The following is a 25579-nucleotide window of genomic DNA, read 5'->3' on the forward strand; positions in this document are numbered from 1 at the left end:
CTAGGCTTCCAGATGCTCTGAGAGTTACATAATACTAAGACCTTCTCTAATAAGATGTATCACCTTCTATCTCCTCTGCTTCTGGAATGGACCAGGACATATTACATAAACTAATTAATCTTCTTGTCAGTTTCTGCGTGTGACTGGCTTGAAGAATGGCAGGATATACCACCTCTTGATTTTTGCTAGGTTTCTTGACATGCCTGATGGCTAAAATCTTGCAAGGACCTGCTCCTAGCTTGCTTCAAGTAGAGGAGGCAGGACATACTCCTTCCTGTTTCCTCCACACTCTCAGAGGCTTTGAAAGTAACAACTTAACCTGACTGAAGGACCAAGACACACAATCTTCTGCCTCCTCCAAAGGCTTATCAGTGTCCCCAGAATCACAAAACCAACAGGTGTGCTGCTAGTCAAGCATGGGACACTGAAACCTTTTGGTCCAGAATATACTAATGATTCAGGTTTCCAGATACCTCCTAGGACACATCAATTCAATGGGTCTAGCAGTTGAGGCCTTTGCTGAAACCTCAAGGGTCAACTTTGAGCCTTCTAATTATCCTCATCAGTAGATCTCACTGATATTCTACCTTGTCTCATGCTCTAAAGGTTAACATACTCCTACTTCTTATTCTTCAAATCCCTGTGATACCGATACCTAAAATACTAAAAAATAAACTTCAGATGGACACTCTCATTCTCATGCACATCAGTCCTCCCCACCACATATCCACATACATGTCTCACACAATCCTCATCTACCTGTTCATTCCAATCTCCTCTGAAATAACTGCTCATAATTAACAAAATTTCTTTCATATTTCACCACTTCTTCTTCTGTTCCTTCCATATTTTAGCATTCATTGAACCCTGGATCACTCAAAATGACATTGCGTCCCTTTTCACCACTTTCACCTTTATCAGAATTTGAATACTCCTTGCTCCCCACTGCTGTTTCCAGATTCTCTCTCCACCACTTTCACTCAGCAACCCTTCTTCTTTTGAGTTCACACAATCCAAATTTATCTCCCAATCCATATTCTTATAGCCTATATATATATGTATATATATATGTATATATATGTATATATATGTATATATATATATATATATATATATATATATATATATATATATATATATATATATATATCTCAAAGAGAAGACATTTGTCCCTTCTTCATGAGCCCAGCATCTGGCTCACAGTCCTTCTCTCTGCCCCAGTTTCTGTCTTTTGCTATGAGACTTAAAGATACATTTGCTGTTTTTTTTAAAGACTCTCACTTTCAAATTCTTCAGTTTCCGCAGCTCCTATGAACTGCTCCTCCATGGCATCTCAGATCCACACAGAGATGGTCATACCCTAGATCTTACCATCACCCCCAAGGGTTCCACTTCTATGTTCATATTATAATATTTTTTAATCTGATTAAAATTTCTCATCTCTTTCCATCTTTTCATGTGTCTCACTCCTCCTAAACTTAAACATATATCCTCCTTGCTACCAGGTTATCATTCCTATACTGGCCAAATTCTCTTTTCTAGATCTTGGCATTCTGATGCACTAGCTCAAATTTACACTATCTTTTCTCTCAAATCTCTTGTTTCCTTTTCATAATACTTACCATGCCTTGCAACCTCAGACCTGGTTTATTACCTTTCTACTTACATGCTACTGAATAGAAATAGAGGAAATCACAAAACTTTACTGATCAGAAACACTAAAAATATGGTCTATTTAATCACAACTGGGACTTGACTACAGCAAAGAAATATTACTATTGCTCCCTGAGTCCCTATACCACTCACCATAGTAGTTCTTGCAAATGTTCTCTTCTATTCTCAAGTCTCCTATAGCATCCATACTCCACATTCACTGCTGAGTACCTTACCTCATACTCTTGGAAAATTAAGGTCATTTGGTGAAAGCTCCCAGATTTACATTCTTCATTTCACATCTCTTTAACATCATCACCCACCTTGCTTGCCAAGGCCAATCCCTTGATCCTATCCCCTTCCATATCCATATTTTCCAGCAGATTATAATCATTATTCTCTCTCTCTCTCTCTCTCTCTCTCTCTCTCTCTCTCTCTCTCTGTCTCTCTGTCTCTCTGTCTCTCTCTGTCTCTCTCTCTGTCTCTCTCTCTCTGTGTCTCTGTCTCTCTCTCTGTCTCTGTCTCTGTCTCTGTCTCTCTCTCTCTCTCTCTCTATCTCTCTCTTTCTCTCTCCCTCTCCTCATTCCTTCTTCTTTTCCCCTTTCCCTCCCTCTTTCTTTCCCTCTTTCATCAACCTGTATCCACCAGCTGTTTCCCTGCTGACTAAAGTAAATCCAAGTTTCCCTTACCCTTAAAACACCTTTACTAGATCTTACAATAACCACTGTCATACTATATCTCTGCTACTCCTTCTCAACTAAATTCCTTTAAAAAGCTGACTGCACTCTTAGCCTCCACTTCCCTCACTCTCTTCTAAATTCTGTAATCCAGCTTTTGACCTCATCAATCAACTTAAAGTGTTCTTAGCAAAATTATTAATAATCTCTTAGTTGAAGAACTAATGACTTTTTCTTAATACTCATCCTTATTGGGGCGGACCCAAGATGGTGGAGTAGAAAGACACACATACACTAGCTCTGAACCCACAGTCCATAAAATATCTGTAAAAAAGAACTGCCAACAAATTCTGGAGCAGCAGAAGCCACAGAACAATGGAGCAGATGAGATTTCTGTTCCAGAGAGCCCAGAAAACCTCTCGCAAAAGGTCCTTCACTCTGCGGACCCCAAAGCTGAGCCCTGCCTTGGCCACGCCACTGAGAGGAGTGGATCCCATCAGGCTTCAGGGACAGAATCTCCAGTGGCCACGCAGGTCCCTCCACCCACAGGTGACAAGGGTCAATGAGAGGGTCTCTTTGGCAGGTCGAGAGGGGAGTGGGGTGCCCCCATAACTCAGGCCCCCATGGGAGGCAGCAGCAGAGGCAGGAGCAGACCAGGGCACCCCAAACAGGCAGGAGCCCAGATCCATTGTTGAAGGTCTCCCAATAAATCCCTTGAGGGAACTGAGCCCATGAGGCTGCCCTGCCCCTACCTGAGCAGCTGAACCTAATCTCACACTGAATAGCAGCCCTGCCCCCACCCAAAGTCCTGAGGCTGGGAAGCAGCATTTGAATCTCAGACCTCAAGCACTGGCTGGGTGGATCTGGAGGTGAAGTGGGTGTGAAGAGAATATTCAGAAGTCAAGTCACTGGCTGGGAAAATGCCCAGAAACGGGGAAAAAAAATAAGACTATAGAAGGTTACTTTCTTGGTGAACAGGTATTTCCTCCCTTCCTTTCTGATGAGGAAGAACAATGCTTACCATCAGGGAAAGACACAGCAGTCAAGGCTTCTGTATCCCAGCCCACTCAATGGGCTCAGGCCATGGAAGAGTTCAAAAAGGATTTTGAAAATCAAGTTAGAGAGGTGGAGGAAAAACTGGGAAGACAAATGAGAGACATGCAAGCAAAGCATGAAAAACAAGTAAACACCCTGCTAAAGGAGACCCAAAAAAATGCTGAAGAAAATGACACCTTGAAAAATAGGCTAACTCAATTGGCAAAAGAAGTTCAGAAAGCCAATGAGGAGAAGAATGCTTTCAAAAGCAGAATTAGCCAAATGGAAAAGGAGGTTCAAAAGCTCACTGAAGAAAATAGTTCTTTCAAAATTAGAATGGAACAGATGGAGGCCAACGACTTCATGAGAAACCAAGAAATCACAAAACAAAACCAAAAGAATGAAAAAATGGAAGATAATGGGAAATATCTCATTGGAAAAACAACTGACCTGGAAAATAGATCCAAGAGAGACAATTTAAAAATTATGGGCCTACCTGAAAGCTATGATCAAAAAAAGAGCCTAGACATCATCTTTCATGAAATCATCAAGGAAAACTGCCCTGAGATTCTAGAACCAGAGGGCAAAATAAATATTCAAGGAATCCACAGAACACCGCCTGAAAGAGATCCAAAAAGAGAAACTCCTAGGAACATTGTGGCCAAATTCCAGAGTTCCCAGGTCAAGGAGAAAATATTGCAAGCAGCTAGAAAGAAACAATTCAAGTATTGTGGAAATACAATCAGGATAACACAAGATCTAGCAGCTTCTACATTAAGGGATCGAAGGGCATGGAATAGGATATTCCAGAAGTCAAAGGAACTAGGACTAAAACCAAGAATCACCTACCCAGCAAAACTGACTATAATACTTCAGGGGAAAAATTGGTCTTTCAATGAAATAGAGGACTTTCAAGCATTCTTGATGAAAAGACCAGAGCTGAAAAGAAAATTTGACTTTCAAACACAAGAATGAAGAGAAGCATGAAAAGGTAAACAGCAAAGAGAAGTCATAAGGGACTTATAAAAGTTGAACTGTTTACATTCCTACATGGAAAGACAATATTTGTAACTCTTGAAACTATTCAGTATCTGGGTACTGGGTGGGATTACACACACACACATGCACATGCACATGCACACGCACACACATGCACACGCACACGCACACACACATAGAGACAGAGTGCACAGAGTGAATTGAAGAGAATGGGATCATATCTTTAAAAAATGAAATCAAGCAGTGAGAGAGAAATATACTGGGAGGAGAAAGGGAGAAATGGAATGGGGCAAATTATCTCTCATAAAAGAGGCAAGCAAAAGACTTATTAGTGGAGGGATAAAGAGGGGAGGTGAGAGAAAAACATGAAGTCTACTCTCATCACATTCCACTAAAGGAAGGAATAAAATGCACACTCGTTTTGGTATGAAAACCTATCTTACAATACAGGAAAGTGGGGGTGAAGGGGATAAGGAGGGTATGGGGGGATGATGGAAGAGGGGGCAATGGGAGGAGGGAGCAATTTGAAGTCAACACTCTTGGGGAGGGACAGGATCAAAAGAGAGAATCAAAGCAATGGAGGACAGGATAGGATGGAGGGAAATATAGTTAGTCTTATACAACACGACTATTATGGAAGTCATTTGCAAAACTACACAGATTTGGCCTATATTGAATTGCTTGCCTTCCAAAGGGAAGGGGTGGGGAGGGAGGGAGGAAGAGAAGTTGGAACTCAGAGTTTTAGGAACAACTGTCAAGTACTGTTCTTGCCACTAGGAAATAAGAAATACAGGTAAAGGGGTATAGAAAGTTATTTGGCCCTACAGGACAAAAGAGAAGATGGTGACAAGGGCAGAGAGGGATGATAGAAGAGAGAGAAGATTGGTGATAGGGGCAATTAGAATGCTCGGTGTTTTGGGGTGGGGGGAGGGGACAAAAGGGGAGAAAATTGGAACCCAAAATTTTGTTAAAATGAATGTTGAAAGTTTAATTAATTAATTAATTAATTTAAAAAAGAAATACTCATCCTTATTGGCCTTTGTCTAGCATTTTAAACAATTGACAACCTTCTCCTCTTGAATACTGTCTTCTTTTCCTATCTTTTCCCACCTCAGAGCTCCTCTTCCCCATCTGATGTCTCCTTCTTAGTCTCTTTTGCTAGATATTTATCCATGAATTTCCCACTAATTGTGGGTATCCTCAAATCTCTGTCCTAAGCCTTCCAAATTCAGATCATGTTGGCTATTGGGTAATTGAAACCAGGTTATTCTCCAACCTTCTTCAAGGAGTTCAGCACCTGGACCACTATCTCCTCCTCCCCAACCCATCATTCTAGTGGACTTCAGTAACTATGTTGTTACAAATCTCCAAGTTTCTAAACCTGAAATTGCATGAATTATTCCTATGCTCTTATAAGGCTTTAGCCACCCAAAGGAATGGTCACACACTGGATTTCAACATTACCCATAGTTTCTCTACTTAACTGATCAAAAAAAATCGAATGTTCCCCTATTTGACCATAACCTCCTATCATTCCATCTTTCCTTATGCCTTTTGTGCCACAAAATTCCAATCAGCACCAAGTCACTGAGACAGAGCTGTGAGACTGAGCAATCAATTTATCTGGAAAACCAATGGTCCCTAATTAAACACCTAATATATAGCAGAAAAATGAGCAGAATCAAAAGAGCAATTAGACAAGTGCATCCAAAATCTTATTCATGGTCAGGAGCCCCAATCCTAAGGGGATGAGAAGTTTTATAGATCTTGGGGAGTCCCTGGGAGGTCCCTTAGCTTCCTTCAGAAGCATGAAAACTCCCATGATTGGCTAATATTCAGAAGCTAGGAAGCTCCCATGCTAGGCTAAGGGTAATTTTCATTAATAATAACCACTTGGTCAACAGGTCTTTCACAGGTCATTAGCTATGCGCCATCAGTTACAGGCTGTCAACTGCCAATTATCTCAGCAAGAGCTTTCTAAAGGTCATAAGAACCTGTCAACAACATCTCAAGGTGTTCATAAGACCCAAGTGTTTGACCAACCATATCCTAGAGTTCCAGGAACTTGTGAGGTTGTTTTAAGGTGGTTGAGGTTATGTGACTTGCTCAGTGTCACACAATTAGTAAATGTTCCTTGTTTGAGGCCAGATTTGAACTCAGGTCCTACTGATTTCAGGGCTGGTGCTCTATCCACTGCACTAGCTAGGTGCCCCTGAAGTTTTGCTTTTGAAGAAAAAGCCACTAGGGAGTGGGCAGCAGTGATTCGCAGAGTAGAGAGGCAAATTTTAAGCACTATACTGGGGGGGGGGGGGGTAGGGTAGTGCAGCAATTATACTCTTATAACAGACATAACTAATAGTATGAGTCTAGCTGATAAATCAAATATAATTAATATAATCATCAGTATGGTGGATTAATCATAACTCATCCTAATAGCTTTAACTAGCATAATTAACTCAAACTTAATCCTATTTGCTGCATTCACTAATACAATGACTGATACCCCTCAAATCACAGTGAACTAAATAAATACTGATTTCATTGAGTAGGGGTATCAGAATTGTCATCACAGTCTCACCCCTCCTAAATCTCTTCTTAGTTCTCATTGAAAACTTCAGTACTTTTTTGGGCCATTACCTCCACTGTAGTTTCATTTTTCTCCCTTCCCAGTCTCAGTCCTGCAGTTAATTAAACTCCACACCATTTAATGTGTTTTTTTCTTTAGCATGGATCTAAAGGGAGTCACATAGCATGTTGATGCTGTACACTCCAAATTTGTATTATCCTACTTCAACTGGCTCTCACTGTGGCAAGGTAATCGTTTTATTTCTCCCTAGTTGCTTTCCTATCTCACTCTCCACAAAGACTATTCCAAAATTCAAAACCTTATGTTTTCTCTTCAACTCTTCCTCTCATTTGCCTGATATTTTATTGGGAATATTTATTGGCCATTAGTTCCTTCTTTGCTTCTTCTTAAAGCTCTTTGACATCATCCCTACTACCACCTTTCTTCCAGTCTCTGACAATGAGGTAGTAGGGACTCAGAACGGAATAGTAATATTTCTTTGCTGTAGTCAAAGCCCAGTTGAGATTAAATAGAACGGATGAGGCCAACCTCTCCTCTGTAGTCTTCTCTAGCATACTACCTCCATTATGGTCAGCTCTCTCCCTCTCTCTCTCTCTCTCTCTCTCTCTCTCTCTCTCTCTCTCTCTCTCTCTCTCTCTCTCTCTCACACACACCCCCCCCACACACACACACACACAGAGCTAGTTTCCGAGGTAGGAATTTATTGCATATCTTCCTGACTCTAAGCTTATAGAGTATATTGGGCAGCCTCTACCTTAGTTTAGTCCTTCAACAACTTTCACCTGGACTGTGCACTAACCTTCTAATTTGTCTAGAATTCTACAATTAAAGAGATAAAGGGAGAGATCACTAATCTAAACTAGCAGTTCCTAGTCACAAGGTTCCAAACCTCCCAAACAGGCAAAAGTATCAGGGGAGTCTAGAGGAAATGATAAAAGTTAGTTTGGGTATTATGGACTCATTTTAACCCAAAGGCAATGGTGAAGGGTGAAGAAAAATACCTGATTCTGGAAATAAGAATGGTAGTTTTTGGTTAGAATAGGAAAGACCATCCTCTCAAGGTTATTATCAAAACATCAAGAAGACATCACTAGAACTGGTATTGTCTCTCTCCAAAGCAAAACATCCTTCAAACAGCTGGCAAAGTGATTTTACTTCATCACAGAAGTGACTGTGTCAGTCAATAAATTCCAGTGGTGATGGACTAGAGGATCAATCATTCAATCAAACAGTAAACATTTATTAAGCACCTAATACATGGCCACAAAATGAGCCAAACCAAAAAAGCAATTTGTATTATAACTGCAACAATGTAAACGAAAACAACTATGAAGATTTAGCTTTGAGCAATTCAATTACCAAATCATGGATAAAAAGCCAGTTATGAAACTTTACAAATTCATCCAGGCACTTATGTTGATTGATTCACTCAGGTCTTAAAAACTCAGGATCAAATACAGACTGCTCCATTTCACTTTTAAAGCCCTTCACAACCTGGCCCCAACCTATCTTTCCAGCCCCAGTGTGTATTACTGCCCTTCCTGAACTTTGATTCAGTCAAATTGGCCGTCTTTCTTTGGGTCATACATCATATTCTTTCTCCCATCTCTGCGCCTTTGCATTGGTTGTCCCCATACCTAGAATGAGCTCCTTGTACACCTCCAATTTATAGAATCTCTCCCCTTTTTCAGGGCACAGCTCAAGCACCATCTTCTTCTTAAAGCCTTTCCTATATCCCTTAACAACTAGTGTCCTCCCTCCTCATCTCAAATTTAACTATCTTTTATTTGTTTGCATTTATTATTTTCATATTATTTTGTATATCTTGTCTATATGATGTGTTCTCCACTAGAAGGTAAGTTTCTTGAGAATAGATGTTATATTTTTTATCTGTATCCCCAGTACCTAGCACACAGTTGGTACTTAATAAATGCCTATTGCTTGATTGCTTGCACCTTTGGTTCATCTCTCTGAAATCGGTTGAAAGCATGCTTCATTGTCAGTCTTCTGAAGTTAGGACCGGTCGTTACATTCAAAGTTCTTAGTTCTCTTGTGGTCTTTTTCTTTATATTATTGTAATAAATATAAAAAAACATTCTCCTGTCTCAGTTCTAAGAAAATCAAATATTGATTTTATTTTTATATTTGATTCCATTCTGCAATTGATTTTATTCTCTAACTACCTAAGCCATGTTTCTAAGTTCAAAAGTTCAGTTTTCTTCTCCAAGCTAAGTTATAAATATATATATATAAATATATAAATCACCTCACTTCAAAGAAATATATTATCTCTACACATCTTACTGCCCATTCACAATTGAGGGAGACGTGCTATCTTACAAATGAGCCTTGCACACCCATACAATTAAGGGAGATCTGTTATGTCACTAACAAGCCTTGCAAGATGCAGGTGGGCACCAGAAAGTTTGTTATCTCTGCCACACTGGCTATCCTTCAGGAAAATTTGGTCCATTACCACTGTGACACTAACTAGCTACGCAGGTGAACATTATCAGTGAACTTTCCATAGCAACAAAAGGAAAGGAAAGGTGGTTGCTAGTATTGCATTCTAGACTTCCATCCAATCATACTGCTTTTCATCATCTTTGATACTTCAGATTTTGAAACCAATCCTGTTATTTTCCGTCTATGATATTTTCTGTTCTTTATTCTCCTATACTTCTCCAAACTATATGAGTGCTAGAAAACCCTATTTCATGGTCTCTTTGCAGGCTGAGGAACCAAGAGGACTACTTTATTGGTAATTAGTAATCTTACCAATGAATTGAACATGCTTGGAACTTTGTGACTCAGTTTATCTTAATTTCAATCATGACAGTTCATTTCAGGTTGTATTATTCCATATAACCCTTCCCAAGTCGTTCTGAATACATTACTTTAATCAATTCTTATGGCACAATAATATTCAATTACATTCATATGCCATAATTTTTTCAACCATTTTCCAATTGATGGCAGTCTATCTACTTTTTTTTTTCCAATTCTTTGCCACAAAAGTGTTGCTAAAATTATTTTTGTAGGAAAGATGGACCTGCTCTAGCTCTGTATCCCGTAACCCATAAAATACTTGCAAACAATGATTCTAGACAAATTGTAGAGAAGCAGAAGCCATGAAACAACAGAGTAAAAGAGATTTCCAGCCCAAGACAGCCGGGAAGGCTGACAGGAAAGGTCTATCACACTAGGTTCAGAGCAGAACACAGCCCACCTTGACCACGCAGCATGGACAGGACTGGAACAGGCTTCAGAGCATGGAATCAGGGTAGCAACTATGGTTGCCAGATTTCTCAACCCATAAACACCAAAGACAACTTGAAAGGTCAGTGAAAAAACTCTTTCACCTGAGTGAGAGGGGAGGGAGGTCAGGTCCCAGTCCCAGACCAAGCCCCAGCCCCAGGGCAGCAGAAGCCACTACAGCAGCAGCTTCCACTTTTGGAGCCCTCACCTAAAGGCCCTGGGGGAATCAAGCAGTTGATCTGAGTCTCAGTTCTGAATGGCAGTCCTAGGGTGAGGAGGAGCACCTTGGATTGTGGAGCTGGTGGAGGCTCTGGAGAGGGAATCTTACTCGCAGATCCTGGGCAAAAACAAGTGCTTGTGGTTGCTCCCAGACCAGAGTGCAGACCAGAAGAGGAGTAAACTCCTCTCCTTTGATTGTGCCACCTTGGAGGAACTGAGAACTTACAAGTTTCTATAGTATACCCTCCACTTGACAAAGGACTCAAAAGTCAAGTAACTGGCTGGGAAAATGCCCAAAAAAGGAAAAAAAATAAAATTGTAGAGGGTTACTTTCTTGGTGAAAAGGTATTTTCTTCAATCCTTTTGGATGAGGAAGAACAAAATTTACCAGAAAGACATCTAAAACCTCCAAAAAAAAATATGCAATGGTCTCAGACCATGAAAGAGCTCAAAATGGGATCTTGAAAATCAAGTAAGAGAAGTAGAGGAAAAATTGGGAAGAGAAATTAGAGCAATACAAGAAAATCATGAAAAGCAAGTCAACAGTTTGGTAAAGGAGACCCTAAAGAAATGCTGAAGAAAATAACACCTTTAAAAATAGACTAACTCAAATGGCAAAAGAGGTCCAAAAAGGCAATGAGGAGAATGCTTTAAAAAGCAAATTAGCCAAATGGAAAAGGAGGTTCAAAAGCTCACTGGAGAAAAGACTTCTTTAAAAACTAGAATGGAGCAGATGGAAAGTAATGACATTATGAGATACCAAAAAATTATAAAACAAAACCAAAAGAATGAAAAAATGGAGGACAATGTGAAATATCTCATTGGAAAAACAACTGACCTGGAAAATAGGTCCAGGATGGGTAATTTAAAAATTGTTGGTCTACCTGAAAACCATGATCAAAAAAAGAGTCTAAACATCATCTTCCAAGAAATTATCAAGGAACACTGCCATGATATTCTAGATCCAGGACTATAACGGAAATGGAAAAAATTCATCGATCACCTCCTGAAAGAGATTCCAAAAGAAAAACTCCTAGGAATATTGTAGCCAAATTCCAGAGTTCCCAGATCAAGGAGAAAATATTATAAGCAGCCAGAAAGAAAAAATTCAAGTATTGTGGAAATACAATCAGGATAATACAGGATTTAGCAGCTTCTACACTAAGGAACTGAAGGGCTTGGAATAGGATGTTCCAGAGGTCAAAGGAGATAGGATTAAAACCAAAAATCACCTACCCAGCAAAACTGAGTATTATATTTTCAGGGGGAAAATGGAATTTCAATGAAATAGAGGACTTTCAAATATTCTTGCTGGAAAGACCAGAACTGAGTAGAAAAATTGACTTTCAAATACAAGAATCAAGAGAAACATGAAAAGGTAAACAGGAAAGAGGAGCCTTAAGGAACTCATTTAAGTTGAATTATTTTACATTCCTACATGGGAAAATGTTATTTGTAACTCATGAGACGTTTTCACTATTAGGGTAGTTAGAGGGAATGTGTATGTGTGTGTGTGTGTGTGTGTGTGTGTGTGTGTGTGTGTGTGTGTGTGTGTGTGTACATACACAAAGGGCACAGGGTGAGCTGAATATGAAGGCAAAATATCTAAAAAAATAAAGTTTACTGTTGAATGGAATGTACTAGGAGTAAGAAAAGGGGAAAGGTAGAATGTAGGAAATCATCTCACATATGAAAGAAGAAAGAGCTTCTACAATGGAGGGGAAGAGGAGGGAAATAAAAGGAAATCAAGCCTTACTCTCATGAAATTTGGCTTAAGGAGGGAATAATACACACTTAATTGAATATGGAAATCTATTTTACCCTGCAGGAAGACAAGAGGGGAGGGGATAGGAGAGGGAAGATAATAGCAGGGACAGCAAATTGGGAAAAGAGATAATCAGAAGTCCTTGTGGAAGGGCAGGTCAAGGGAGAGAATGGAATAAATGAAGGGCAGGAGAGGACAGAGGGAAATGTGATTAGTCTTTTATAGCATAAATATTACGGAAGTGCTTTGCATTGTTACACATGTATGACCTATATGAATTGCCTGAAGGGTGGGTAATAGAAGGGAGGACAGAATGGAGAAAGGGGTGGATGGGGTGCATGCTGTCCTGGGATGGGGGTGGGGAGAGAAGGGGAAAAAAATTTGAATTCAAATTCTTGTGGAAGCGAATGTTAAGAACTGAACTATAAATAAATTATATATTAAAATTATTTTTGTAAATGTGTCCCCTTTACCTCTCTTTTTTGCTTCTTTGGAGTTTATGCATACTAGTAGTATCAATAACTCAAAAGCCAACTGTAGAACTCTTAAAGAATTCACCCATGCACTTAGATTTAGCCACTCGAGTCTTATAAAAGAAATGTTTATTAAAGAGTTTCAATCCATGTGTTATTTCACCAAATTTTATTTCATTTTAGGTATTGGCAACAAGGACAAGTGGACTTAGGGGAAAAGACAAGAAAATATTGCTTCCATTGTTTTTGTTTATTATTGATACTGCTGTTGATATTGTTTTCCAAGGGGATATCTGATGCTTCAATATCAATATTCTTAGCCTAGAATTCAAGACCCTTCACAATCTGATTAACCAAGTTTTCCAGCCTTATTTAACACTGTTCCAGTTAATGTAAGCTATGCCTCAGACAAAGTGTTTGGAACTCAGAAATTGGGATCTGGTCTCACCATTGCCCTCTATACATTCCCAGAGAAAGCCCCCTATGCCTGGATCCAAATCCCCTTCCCTTCCCTTCTATTGAAATCTTTCTCTTTCTATAAAGACTATGTCAAATGCTACTCCCTCCAGGGAGAATTTCCTCATCCCCCCAGATAAAATTGGTCTCCCCACTCTAAAATTGTCTTAGAAGGACTTATAAGTTCAACAATTCAATTCACTTCAAAGGCATTTATTGAGTGCCCATTATGAGCTAAGCACTGAGAATTCAAAGTCAAAAATCAAAACAGACCCTGGTCTCAAGAAAGTTACATTCTATTAGAAGAATAAAACATGAATACTATAATATCAGAGCAAGATGAGATCCAGCAAAGACCTCTACAAATATTTGAGGATGGAGAGAGAACTAATGATTGGGAAGATCACAGAAGGCTTATGAGGCACCTAATTTAAAGATCAAAGGAACATAAAGATTCTCAAAAACTGAGAAGAGGATGCATTCTCGACATGTGCGACAGCTTAAGTAAATGAACAGAGACAAATGACATGTCAAGTTTGGAAAACAACTAGAGCTTGGCTGGAACATAGTGTGCATTAAGAGAAATGATATGGAACAAGGGTAGAAAAGTAGGTTAGTTAGTGGTGAAGTCCTCTATCATCTTGTATCAGGTTCGTTTTTGTTCACACTTATCCACCAGTAAACTGTAAAGCTTTTGAGTATAAAGATTGTGTCCTTGGCTTTTTTAGGACAGCCTCACCAAGCTACTTGATGGGACCAAAAATAAAGCCCTCAGCATAGGTTTCCAAAGTGGGTGATACTGCCTCCCTGGAGGGAGGAGTGCTGGAATGATGAGGGGGAAGGGGAGCAGTAGCCTTGGATGCAATTTCGGGGCATTGAATGAAAATAGGGACATGGTATAAGCATAAGGAAAGTAGAGAAGAAAATTTTGAAAAACCATTTGTACGTTTTTCGTCTGTTGTATAACAGAGTTAAAGTCATAGGAATTACAATATTTTCCAAATAAATACACAAAATACAAGTTATAACATGATCAGTGGTCAAGTCTGAGAACAGGTCTTAACAAGTATTGGCAGGCCAGCATGTGCACATTATCAGGAAGTCCAGTATGCATCAGCAGGAATATGTGGGTATAATGACTTGTTTACAATATGATACTATACAGTTACATGATACATTATTGTGTCATCACAATTTCAATGCAGGAAAAAAAGTACAAATTTACATTAAATTAATAAATTTAAGATGCCATTTTTTTAATGATGCAGTTTTCCAAAGAAAAGGTTAAGGGGTTAAAGAAAGTAGATTTCCAGGGAAGCACTGAACATTTCTTTTTAAAGGGGATGATAGGTCCTCTCTATAAGCAAAAATGTTAGGGCTTATATGAGCAATCACATTTTAATTGCATTCTAAAGCAAAGAAATCAGACATGGAGCTAGTTGTCACCCATATTATCAATGCTGGGTAGGTACTGTGTAACCCTCTCTGTATACCAGAGTGTTTATGTAAACTGTGGAAGAGAGCAGAAATGTTGCAGCTCAAATATAAATCTGGAAATAAATGCTTCTAGGGCCAAAATCTAACCTTTGCCTTCCCTGGATATAACAGGGAAATAAGGAGACAAGAATCAAATTATTCCAGGCTCTGAATATGAATCCCAAAAAAAATTAGTAAGAACATACTGGTATTGCTTACTCAGAATTAGCCCAGCTCTTTTCTTTCATAAAAAGTTTTATGAAAACATAAAGGGCAGATTCACCCAGAAAGATGGAATAGAGGACAGTAAGAAGACTAGTGAAGCATTTCTGATACGGCAGTTGAAGAACATGATCAATTAATATATATCAATTGCTTGTCTCCCAAGTCAGATTTTGAGAAAAGCTTTTCAGTCTCATGGCTTTCAATGGAGTTATGAATGAATCACCTTTCTCAAAGTATGATACCCTTTTAGAAAATTAACTTTATTGGCCAATAAACTCAGACTTGTAGGTCTACTGCCCCTTTGGGCTGCAAAACCACATAGCCATTTAAATACAGAACACCAGAAGCTGGAAGAAGCTGAGAGATTTCCAGCACAGACTCTTATGGGCCTTTGTTTTCACTAGCTCCCTAGTTGGAAGCTACTTGGTTTAAACTGAGTCGACTCATAACAATTGTGCTTGATGGAGAGTAAGCTCAAAGGTAAATGGGGCAGAAGCCAATTGGCCTCTCATTTTGCAGCTTCATTGTTTATAGATTCATGCCTTGTGTCAAATATAATTATTGGATAATTATCTGATGCCCCTCACAAAAGAAAAGATCCAGAGATGTATTCTGGTGTTTGTTTAAGTTGGGAAAAAAACAGTGAACAAACCTAAGCTGTCACTTTTTAGCAGTGGGGAAGAAGCTGGACAATTATATTTGTATAATTATGAATTCAATCTCAGGTTTTATACTCTAGTGCACAGGCTCCAGAACACAATTCAAATAACAATGCTGCTATTTGCAAGAGGTGTTTTTTTCTCTCTCTCTCAAATGTGCCATTGGTTTGATTTGTGTATATGTGTTTGTGTGTGTGCATTTTTTGTAAGTGGTGTAGTTTCAGCTAAAAAATAAAAATGGATCTTCAGGAGTGAGTAGTCCATATCCAAAGAACTCAATTCCATTCAAGGATTTCCGATGTACCCTCTGTGTTCTGAGCACTGCACTGGATGCCTTAGGGGATATAAGAGAAGCAAAAGATATGTTACATTTTTAAGAAATCAATCTGTAAGTGAGTATATTACCACATATACTTGACTAGACTGTAAAGAGTACTACTGAGGAAGGCCAGGAGCACTGAAAGATAAGGGTTAAGTACAGAAGATTTCTTGAAGGATCTCAATTGTGTGCCCTTGTACTACAGTGGAAAAAGTGCTGGACATGGAATCAGAAAAAATCTTCTCAAGTCTCAGTTGTCATTGCTGACTAACAAAACTGGTTTGGAGGTTGTTTGCTTTTAAAGTTTCAATGGCTCTGGAAATCTTGTCTCACTGAAGAAATTATGAACTCTGATTAACATATTACTATAATGAGAAGTGGAATTATTTCAATATGTTAGAAATTTTCCACTGGGAATAAACTATTTCTACCCAACTTTGAACCAAGCCACATATCATGGAAAGAAGAAATTTTCCCAAGAAATTGAGATAAACATGCTTCAGTGACCTAGAAATTTGTCTGATTTAAACTCTACTGTAAGCCTATGTGTTATTTACACATCATGACTAAACTTGGAAAAATTGGGCTGATCCTCAAAGGTGATCCAATGTGATTCCTGCAGATCCATGAAGCATTAAAAAATGTGTCAAAATCTTGTGAACTCAGTGCCAAATCAAGTAAAAACAAGTCAGTGCAGCAAAAAAGGCATGTGTTGAAAGTTTTTGAGATATAAAAAGTTTTTATTATATAAATATAAAATATAAATATAAAATTTAATTTTACTTCATCCCAAGTAATTGACACATCATTGCAGCACTATACAAAGTAGAATGTACTGCTTTGAGAGCCAATGACTGCCATCAGGAAAGTCTTCAAACAGAGGCTCAATAGCCACTTGTTGGAGATGCAGCTGAGGGCATTCCTGTTCAGTTATTTGCTGGAATAATTCTACAATGGTGTGCAGATTATTTAGGATGAAGTAAAATAGACTGGTCTCTAAAGTTCTAAAGGGGAGAAGAACCTGCAACCTCAAGGCCACATGTGTCCTTCTATATCTTTGGGTGTAGCCTTTTGACTGAGCCCAAGTTTTGCAGAGCAAATAATTTCATTAAGGGGAATTGTTCTGTGAAGTTTGGACTTAGTCAAAGGGCCACATGTGGCCTCGAGGCCATGGCTTTCCCACCCCTGTTCTAGTCTATATTGTGTTAATACATAGAATATATAATGATGTGACTATAGGTTTTCAAAAACTATTGCCAAAAAATTAAAGCTTCTAACACATCCTACCATGGTAGAAAAGCTTTGAGTATGGATTTGGCAACAAATCAGGGCCACTAATTGAAGTGATACACACCTAGCTATAACAGGAAAGGCTTATCACCAGAAGGCTGGCCATCAGAAGATTTTTTTTTTTTTTTGGACAGTAGAAAACATAAAATCACCAAAATTTTTATCTTAACCTCTGGAGCAAGCAGCCATATCAACAATATCATAGGGTTTTTTTTTTTTGAAAGATTTCAAACAAGTAATATTAACATTATATTATCATTGTCTAGTTTAAAGGAATTAATTCATTTGAATATGCAGATCTGGGTATTTCACTCTTTGGTAGGCAACAAGCATCATGTGCAAGGGCATAAAGGGTAAAGAATCATACATATGGGAAGGTAGTACTGAATGGATCAAGATTAAAAGTCAAATAGATAAGACAGGTCTAGTAGATGCATAACATTGAATATCAAGTTGAAGAGACTGAATTAGAAACCATGAATGCAATAGCAACAAATAAACACTCTAGATCACTGATCTTCAGAAATGGGGAAAATAAACATGATTATTACAGTGCTTAGAAAAATTCATCTGGCTTTTTAAGCATCAACATCTTGCTCCCAATGAGAATATCTACAACCCTTCTTCATCGCCACTCATCCTTGTATTATTTCTATGGTATCTATAGAAAGTATCTGCACTGGCTTTAACCAAGTATCAAACACTAGCACAATCGCCAAGGAGAAGTTGTGGGTGAGTTCAGGTTCTGGTTGCATTGGTCGATGCCATGATAGTATTGTGAGGATAACTACATGGGTGCAGTTGGCCTCACTTCGCCTCACCTTTTGGTGTTATGTTTTTAGAAATGCAAACAGGAAGTGCCCAAGCCCTTCAGTGGAAGTCCCAGCTTTTATTCAGAGCCCATAGACTTTCTGAGTTCATCATTTCTTTTAAAAAAGAAACAGAAAATGAGTCTAGGGTTCTTTGGGGTCAAAGACTTAACAGTTTGGCTCATGTTTTCTATTGTACAGGCCACTGATCTTCTGTGTGGCTCCCAGCTCAGTTTTGCTGAGCAAAGAAATACCTCTTCCCTTTGAAAAGGGAAATCCTTTCTGTTTCTTTTTATAAATTGTACACACAGCAACCAGTCAGAAGTCAGTATTAATGGCACTAGGATTTCTAGACACATTTTAGGGAACAGAGACATTGAGAAAGAAAACATTTAGAGAGCCTGAAACCCCTTCCCACTAACGGTTCAAAAGGAAGCCTCAGCAGAGTGAGACAAAACAGAAAGTTAAAGGATTGTTGGCAGCAGGAGAATTGGCCTTTCCCGGGTAGACAGAGAAAGGGCAACATGGTGTTGTTAGCCAAGCTGAGGTCCCTCTCCAGAACTTTGGCCTGCCACTTCAACAGGCATGCTGTCATCTACTCATTCCAATTTCTGTCACTCCACTGTGGCTTCTCAGTCCTCTACACTGCTACCCACATGTCCCATCCCCACGCCAACGCAGTCTTGCTCCGCTGTCTTTGCCCCAGGTTAAAATAGTTATAGCTCTCTGGCTGCTTCATCAGGTAGCTCATGCGCCATCACTGGAAAAAGACTAAATGATCACTTGTGAGGAATATTGGCAAATTTCGTGGCATAAAGTACATGTGTAATAGATACTTATTGGTTGAATGAGTATAGTCTTAGAGGGAAAAAATCTGACCTTTAGTAAAACAGAAGACTTTCAAGCATTTCTGTTTAAAAGACTGGAGCTGAGTAGAATCTTTGAAATGCAGACACAGGAGAGAAAAGAAATCTTTAAAAGGTCAATACATTTAAAGAATTGGAAAGGGGGTATGATCATAAATGGAGAATAAAAAGGAAAGAAAGAAAGTATAAAAACTAATGATTGAGGTGTAAGCTGGGTAAAAAGAGGAAGATCAGAAGAGTGGGACAGAGCACTTCAATTATAGATTAATGATGACTAACCCACCTTTTCCCCACTTTCTTTTTCTTTGTAAAGAGAAAGATGAGAGCAGGGAAAAGAAGAAAAATAATAAGATATAATGGAAGGGGAAACACAATAGACATCGGAGTGGTAATTCACAATTTCTATGTTTTTTATAAATCCCAGAGCTGTAATTGTTACCACCTCTTACAGACTCCTGTTCTCCTTTTAACCTGCCCTTGACCTCAGTCCTCTACCAAATTTTGTAAAACTAAACCATGGGGAAATGAGATTAATTTTTAGTTAAGTCAATAATATTTTCTTACTGCCCATTATGTGGAGAACTCTACATCATGTGGGATAGAAATATTTTTTAAAAACACAGTTCTATTCCCACTACCAACATCTACCTGTGTTGCATGATGCCCAGTAAGTCACTTACCCTCTCTGTTCTTCCATTTCCTCATTTCTTTTTCTTTTGTTGGGTTGGGGATTACAATTGGGTTTAAATGCCTTGCCTACGGTCACATAGCTAGTAAGTGTCTGAGGTCTTCCTGACTCAAGGGCCAGTCCCATTTCCTCTTTTCTACCATTGAGATAATAGGACTCAAACCAACTGCCTCAGAGTTTTTGAAAGGAAAGTTCTTGGTGAATTTCAAAATGCTGTATAATATACATATACCTGAACATTTATATCCATCCCATAGAATGTTAGCTCCTTGAAACCAGGAACAAGTTGCTGCTCAGTGTTTGCTGTATTTGTGTCTTAGTATCCTCAATGGCTAACACAATGCTTTACATACAGTTGACACTATTCTATTGAGTTGAATTGTTGAATTGACAAAATAAAATACTTGTTGAATTGAAAATACTCATGAATTATTATTGCAGATGAGGAAACGGAAGCCCAAAGAGCCGTCTGACTTGCCTATGGTCAGACATCTGTCCGGTAGGAGAGCCAAGACTAGAACCCAGTTCTTCTGAAATCCAGTTCAAAATGCCTTCTGCTATGCCATACTGCCTCAACGCCTGAGTTCCTTTAAGTCTGTTTTCCTTTTGGAGAGGCTATATGGACTGAGGCTTATTTCAGGAGGGGATAAAACAGTCTTTCAAACCATCCTTTGATTCTCTTTCCAGGATTACCCCTCACAAACTGAAGCTGAAGGTTGGCAGTCATCCAATAAACTGAGCATTTGTAAAGAGCCAATTTGGGTAGTTTAATATCCCCAAACCTGCTTGTTTTTAATTACCAGAGTCTGCCAAATCAAAATAGGGCTTTTGTATATTGAACCTGAATTCCCCATTTTATCGTAGCTTTGAAAAGCCAACCTATCATTCAAGTGTGGCATTTGTGAGGCCAAGGCTGCCAGTCAGATGCTCATCTAGAATAGTTGGCTTGGCTCTGTTCTAGGACCATTCACATCATACCTCCTGACCCAGGCAATCTCTCCAAAAATGTATGTCACTGGTCAAAAAAGGGATGGAAGAAAGAACATGACATAAATTAAATCACATTTTAAGTCATCCATCATCACGCATGAATAAACAGTGATCCAATGATCAGTAATATCAGCTTCTTATCTAAAGGGCAGTATGTTTTTTCATAATAAAATTCATTTGTTTTATTAAACACTTGAATAATATTAATAATGTGCTATATTATTCAGTTCGATAAATGTTTTTAGGGTCTCATATATTTTGCAGTGGTGAGACAAAGATAAAAAGCCACACAGTTCCAGTTTTCAAAGAGCTGACAATTAATCACCAGAACATAATTCCTTGTGAGTAGAGATGTTTCTATTTCTTGTATTTACACTCCCACAACTGAGCATAATGCCTGGAATATATTAGATTTTAATAAATGCATATTGGTTAATGGTTACATGCTCAAAAATCTACAACAAGTACTTTAGACACTTATTAGCTATGTGACCCAGGGAAAGTCACTTAACCTCTGTCTGCCTCAGTTTCCCCACAAAATGGAGCTAACAGCATCTGCTTCCTAAGATTGTTCTAAGGATGAAATGAAATATTTGTAAAATATTTGTAAAGTACTCTATAAATGCTATTTATAAGGCAAATGAGAGTAGGATCAGTGTATATGAGAGGTTTGACAGAAAGGGGTAAGAGAATTAGAGAGGAAGCAATCATTACTATACGATCGGGTAAGGGTTAGTAGATGAGATGTCCGCTGTGTCAGACCTTGAAAGAAAAGAAGGATTTAGATGGCAGAATTTGTGGGGCATTGCTTTCTGAATGTATATAATAGTCTGGGCAAATACATAAAGAGAGAAAAGGACAGGGTGAAATAAGAAAATAAGTCATGGTCTAGTTTGGGTGGATCATGAAATATATGAAGAGGTAAAATATGAAATAAGTTTGAAAAAGAAGGCACTGAATTACAACGTAAGGATTCTGCATTTTCGCAGTCACAGAATTTCAGAACTGGAAAGAGACTTGGCAGCCATCAAGTCCAATCCACTATTTGAAAAGAAGCCCAAGAAGTAATTATCCGGCTTTTGTTTAAAGACCTCCAATGACCTCCCACTCTTAAAATACTTTATCTCATAACCACCTGGGAGTATTTGAAATCATCTGGGAAAGACATCAGGAAGATTACTTTGAGAGTAACATGATGAATGGGTTAGAACAGAGAAGACACTGGATCCAGTTAGAAGGATATTACACTAGCAATGAGAGGTAAGGAGGCATTTAAATGTTACTCTCCCACTCAACAAACTTCAGTGGCTCTCTATTGTCTCCAAGATCAAAGACAAAATCCTCTGTTTGGCATTCAAACCTTCATAACCTAGGCCCTCAGCCACCTACCTTTCCAGTCTTCTTATACTTTACTTCCTACCTCATATTCTTCAATCCAGTGACACCAGCCTACTGACATTTTCCTTGAAGAAGACACTCATCTCTCATCTCTAGGCATTTTCTCTGGTTGTTCCCCATGCCTAGAATGCTCTCTCTCCTCATTTCTGCCTACTGGCTTTCCTGGCTTCCTTCAAATCTCAGTCAAAATCCCATCTTCTACAGGAAGCCTTTCCTAAGTTCTCTTAATTCTAGTATTTTCCCTCTTTTAAGTATTTCCTATTTTTCTTATACATAGCTTGTTTGTCCTTATTGGCTTCTTTGTTGTCTCCACCATTAGACTGTGAGTTCCTTGTAGGGGGAGACCAGCTCTTGTTCTTTCTGTACCTCGGGTTCTTAGTACAGTGTCTGGTACATTAGATACTTAATAAGAGTATATTGACTGAGTAGTGGCAATGAGGAGGAAGAGGAAAAGAAAAAGAGTTACCATTTATATAACAGTTTGAGTGTGTGTGTGCATGCGTGTGTGTGTGTGTGTGTGTGTGTGTGTGTGTGTGTATAATTTGTTCTTCACAACAATCTGAGGCAGGTACTTTTATTATCTCTATTTTACAGATGAGGAAACAGGCTAAGAGAGACTTTGTGCTGAAAGTCACATAACTAATGAATATCCAAAGTAGAATTTGAGCTCAGGGATTGCTAACTCTAAATTCAATGCTCTTTCCAATAGCCCAGGTACAGAGATGCTGTGGGGGAAGGGGGTTGACTTTGTCGCAGCCCTATGATTTTATCAGTATAAGGAACATGTCCAGTGAGGAAATGTCTTCTAACAGAGTGCAGATTTTCAACTGTTACTTGTAGTGTTAGCACTAACTGGGATCACTGAGAGTAAATCAGAAAACAAACCGTTTTATTAGGCACTTATTCTGTGCTAGGTACTTTGCTAAATGCTGGGGGCAAGAAAGACAAATACTTCCTGTTCTCAAGCAGCTTATAGTCCAATCTGGGAGGTAATATGTAAAAGGTTCATACAAGGCATATAGAGGGTAAATTGGAAATAATTACAGAGGAAAGTTTCTAGTGTGTGGGGAGGGGATTGAGAGGTAGGGCTCCTGGGGGCTGTTATAGAAGATGAGATCTGAGCTGAGCCTTAAAGGAAACCAAGAAATATAAGAGAAGGGGGGGGGGGGGTTGAAGACAAATAGCATTCTAGGGATGGGGGACAGCTGGTGAAAAGGTACTGTGTCCAAAGATGGACCCAGAAGTGCATTGTAGCTGCTGGATCATAGAATATATGGAAAGGAGTAAAGTATAAAGAGAGGGGAAATGTAGAAAGGACTTAAGTTGGGAGTCTTTAAAAGAGGAATACCTGGTCAGACTTGAGATTTAAGAGAATCATTTTGTCACCTGAGCGGAGAATGTACTAGAGGAGAGGGAGACTTGAGGCGGAGAGACCAACCAAAAGGCTATTGCAATACCTGTGCTAGAGTAACTGAATCAGAGGAGAAGAAGATACTATACGAGAGATAGTGTGAAGGCTAAAAACAACATGAGGTTGATTAAGTGACATAGTGGATAGAGGACTGGGCCTGGAGTCAAGAAGATTCATCTCCCTGAATTCAAGTCTGTCCTTAGACATTTACTAACTGTGTGACTATGGGGAAGTTGCTTAATCCTGTTTGCCTCAGTTCTTTGTCTGTAAAATGAGCTGGAGCAGGAAATAGCAAACCACTCTAGCATTTTTGCCAAGAAAAGCCACAATGGCATCATGAAGGATCAGACAAAACTGAGACAACTGAACAACAATGATGACAAAAGCAACAGAATTTGGCAACAGACTGGACATGTAGAATAAGTGCAAGTGAGAAGCCAAGAATGACACCAAGACTTCAAATCTGGTTGACTGGGAGGATGGTAGGACCCTCAACACAACTAGAAAGGTCTGAAGAAAAGAGGGCTGGGGGGAGAGAAGCAAAATGAGTTTTGTTTTGGATATGTTGACTTTAAAATGTCTACAGAAATTCAATTTGAGCTGTCCAAAAAAGAAATTGGTGATGCAAGACTGGAGATCAAAAGAAAAGCTAAGACCGGACAAATATGCTTGAGAATTATCTGCACAGAGGTGATAAATGAACCCAAGGGACCTGGAAAGATAACTAGGTAACACAGAACAGAGGGGCAAGTGAAGAGGACCAAGGACAAAGCTTTGATTGAAACTCACAGCTAGTAGGCATGACCTGGGTGACTTCAGCAAAGGAGACTGAAGAGTATCTGACCTGTCAGAAGAGAACCAGGAGGTAACAACATCATAAAACCATTTTTTGGAGACTTGTTCAGGGACACAAACTCAGAGAGGTTTCAGAGGAGAGATTTTAACCAGGTAATCCTGATGTTGAGGCCATCCCCATCCACTATACAAGCTTCCTGCAAGAGTATTAACGATATAATAATCTATAGGACTCAGTAACTAATTAAATGTGGAGATTAAGCATAACTCTGAGGTTTCAGGCCTAGATGATCAAAGGATGGTGATACCTTCAGTAAAATGAAATACAGGGGGAGACTTGAAGGATAAGGTAATTAGTTTGGCTTTGTACGCTTACAGTTAGTCAGATTTTGGCTTAGGGAAAAACTTCTCATATTTCTTAATCTTTAAATCATGCGAGTGGAAGAAAGGCCCAGTGGACTGCTTACTTTATCTCCTTTCATTATCCTCCACAAATAAACATACAAGCAAACAAACTTGCGAAATTTCTACTTGAGTATATTACCACAATTATACTTCAAGGATAAGTGATTTTGTCAAAGATCTTCCCCTTGGTCCAAAACCACCATACATATACTACCACATTAGAGTTCTCTCCAGTAGCTGCTAGGAATGTCATTCCCTCCGCTTTACTAACCTTTCTTAACTCCATCCTTTCCTTATTAATCATCATCTCAACACACTCCCAGACCAGTCTTTTGAAGAACCATAAGATTACTTTATTCAATCACAATCTCTGGGACAGACAAACCAGACTAGCTGAAATAGCATGGGATGCCAAGAGAAAGACTGGAGGCAGCACGTCAGGCAAGTCAAAACTACCACCACCACCACTTCATCTACCACCTCCCCTCACAGCCTAGTGGAAGGAGTCCAGGATTCTAACTCCAAGTCTATTAGGACTGGTAGTTTCCCTCAGATCACCAGACTTTCTTCCAGCCTGTGCAGAGGAAATCAGCAGCCAACACTGAAGAAAGCAATTCCTCACCTAAAACCATTAAATGCTGACCAACTGCCACTGACAAGAAGGTAAGACCAAGAATCCTGGGAATAACAGTATCCCTGAGGTCAATGGCCCTACTTCCCACCTGATTCCCAAAGTCATCAATGCTTGGAGCAATCACTATGGATAAGGGGCCCATCTGCCTTGCCACCAGCAATGTCAACCACTGACCAACTGCCTCCAGTGGGCAGATAAGTTCAAGAGTCTCAAGAATGTAATGCCTTCCTCCAGACCAAAGACCCTACTTCCATCCTGGCCACTGACACCATCATCCAAGGAAGCAAACCCATGAAGGTGCTACTTGGCAACTGCTTCTCCAAGGGCTACATCCCCTGCCTCCTCATCACTTACAAAAACAGAAAAGAAAGTCTTTACTTTTAAAATCCTTGACATCATCAAAAGGTTCAACATCAAAAAATGAATATGCAAAAATGACATTAAATAAGATGTGCTACCATTTGCTTTGCAGCTGCACCCCAAGGATCATAA

This window comes from Notamacropus eugenii, chromosome 1, assembly GCF_028372415.1.
Source record: "Notamacropus eugenii isolate mMacEug1 chromosome 1, mMacEug1.pri_v2, whole genome shotgun sequence".
Classification (NCBI taxonomy): Eukaryota; Metazoa; Chordata; class Mammalia; order Diprotodontia; family Macropodidae; genus Notamacropus; species Notamacropus eugenii.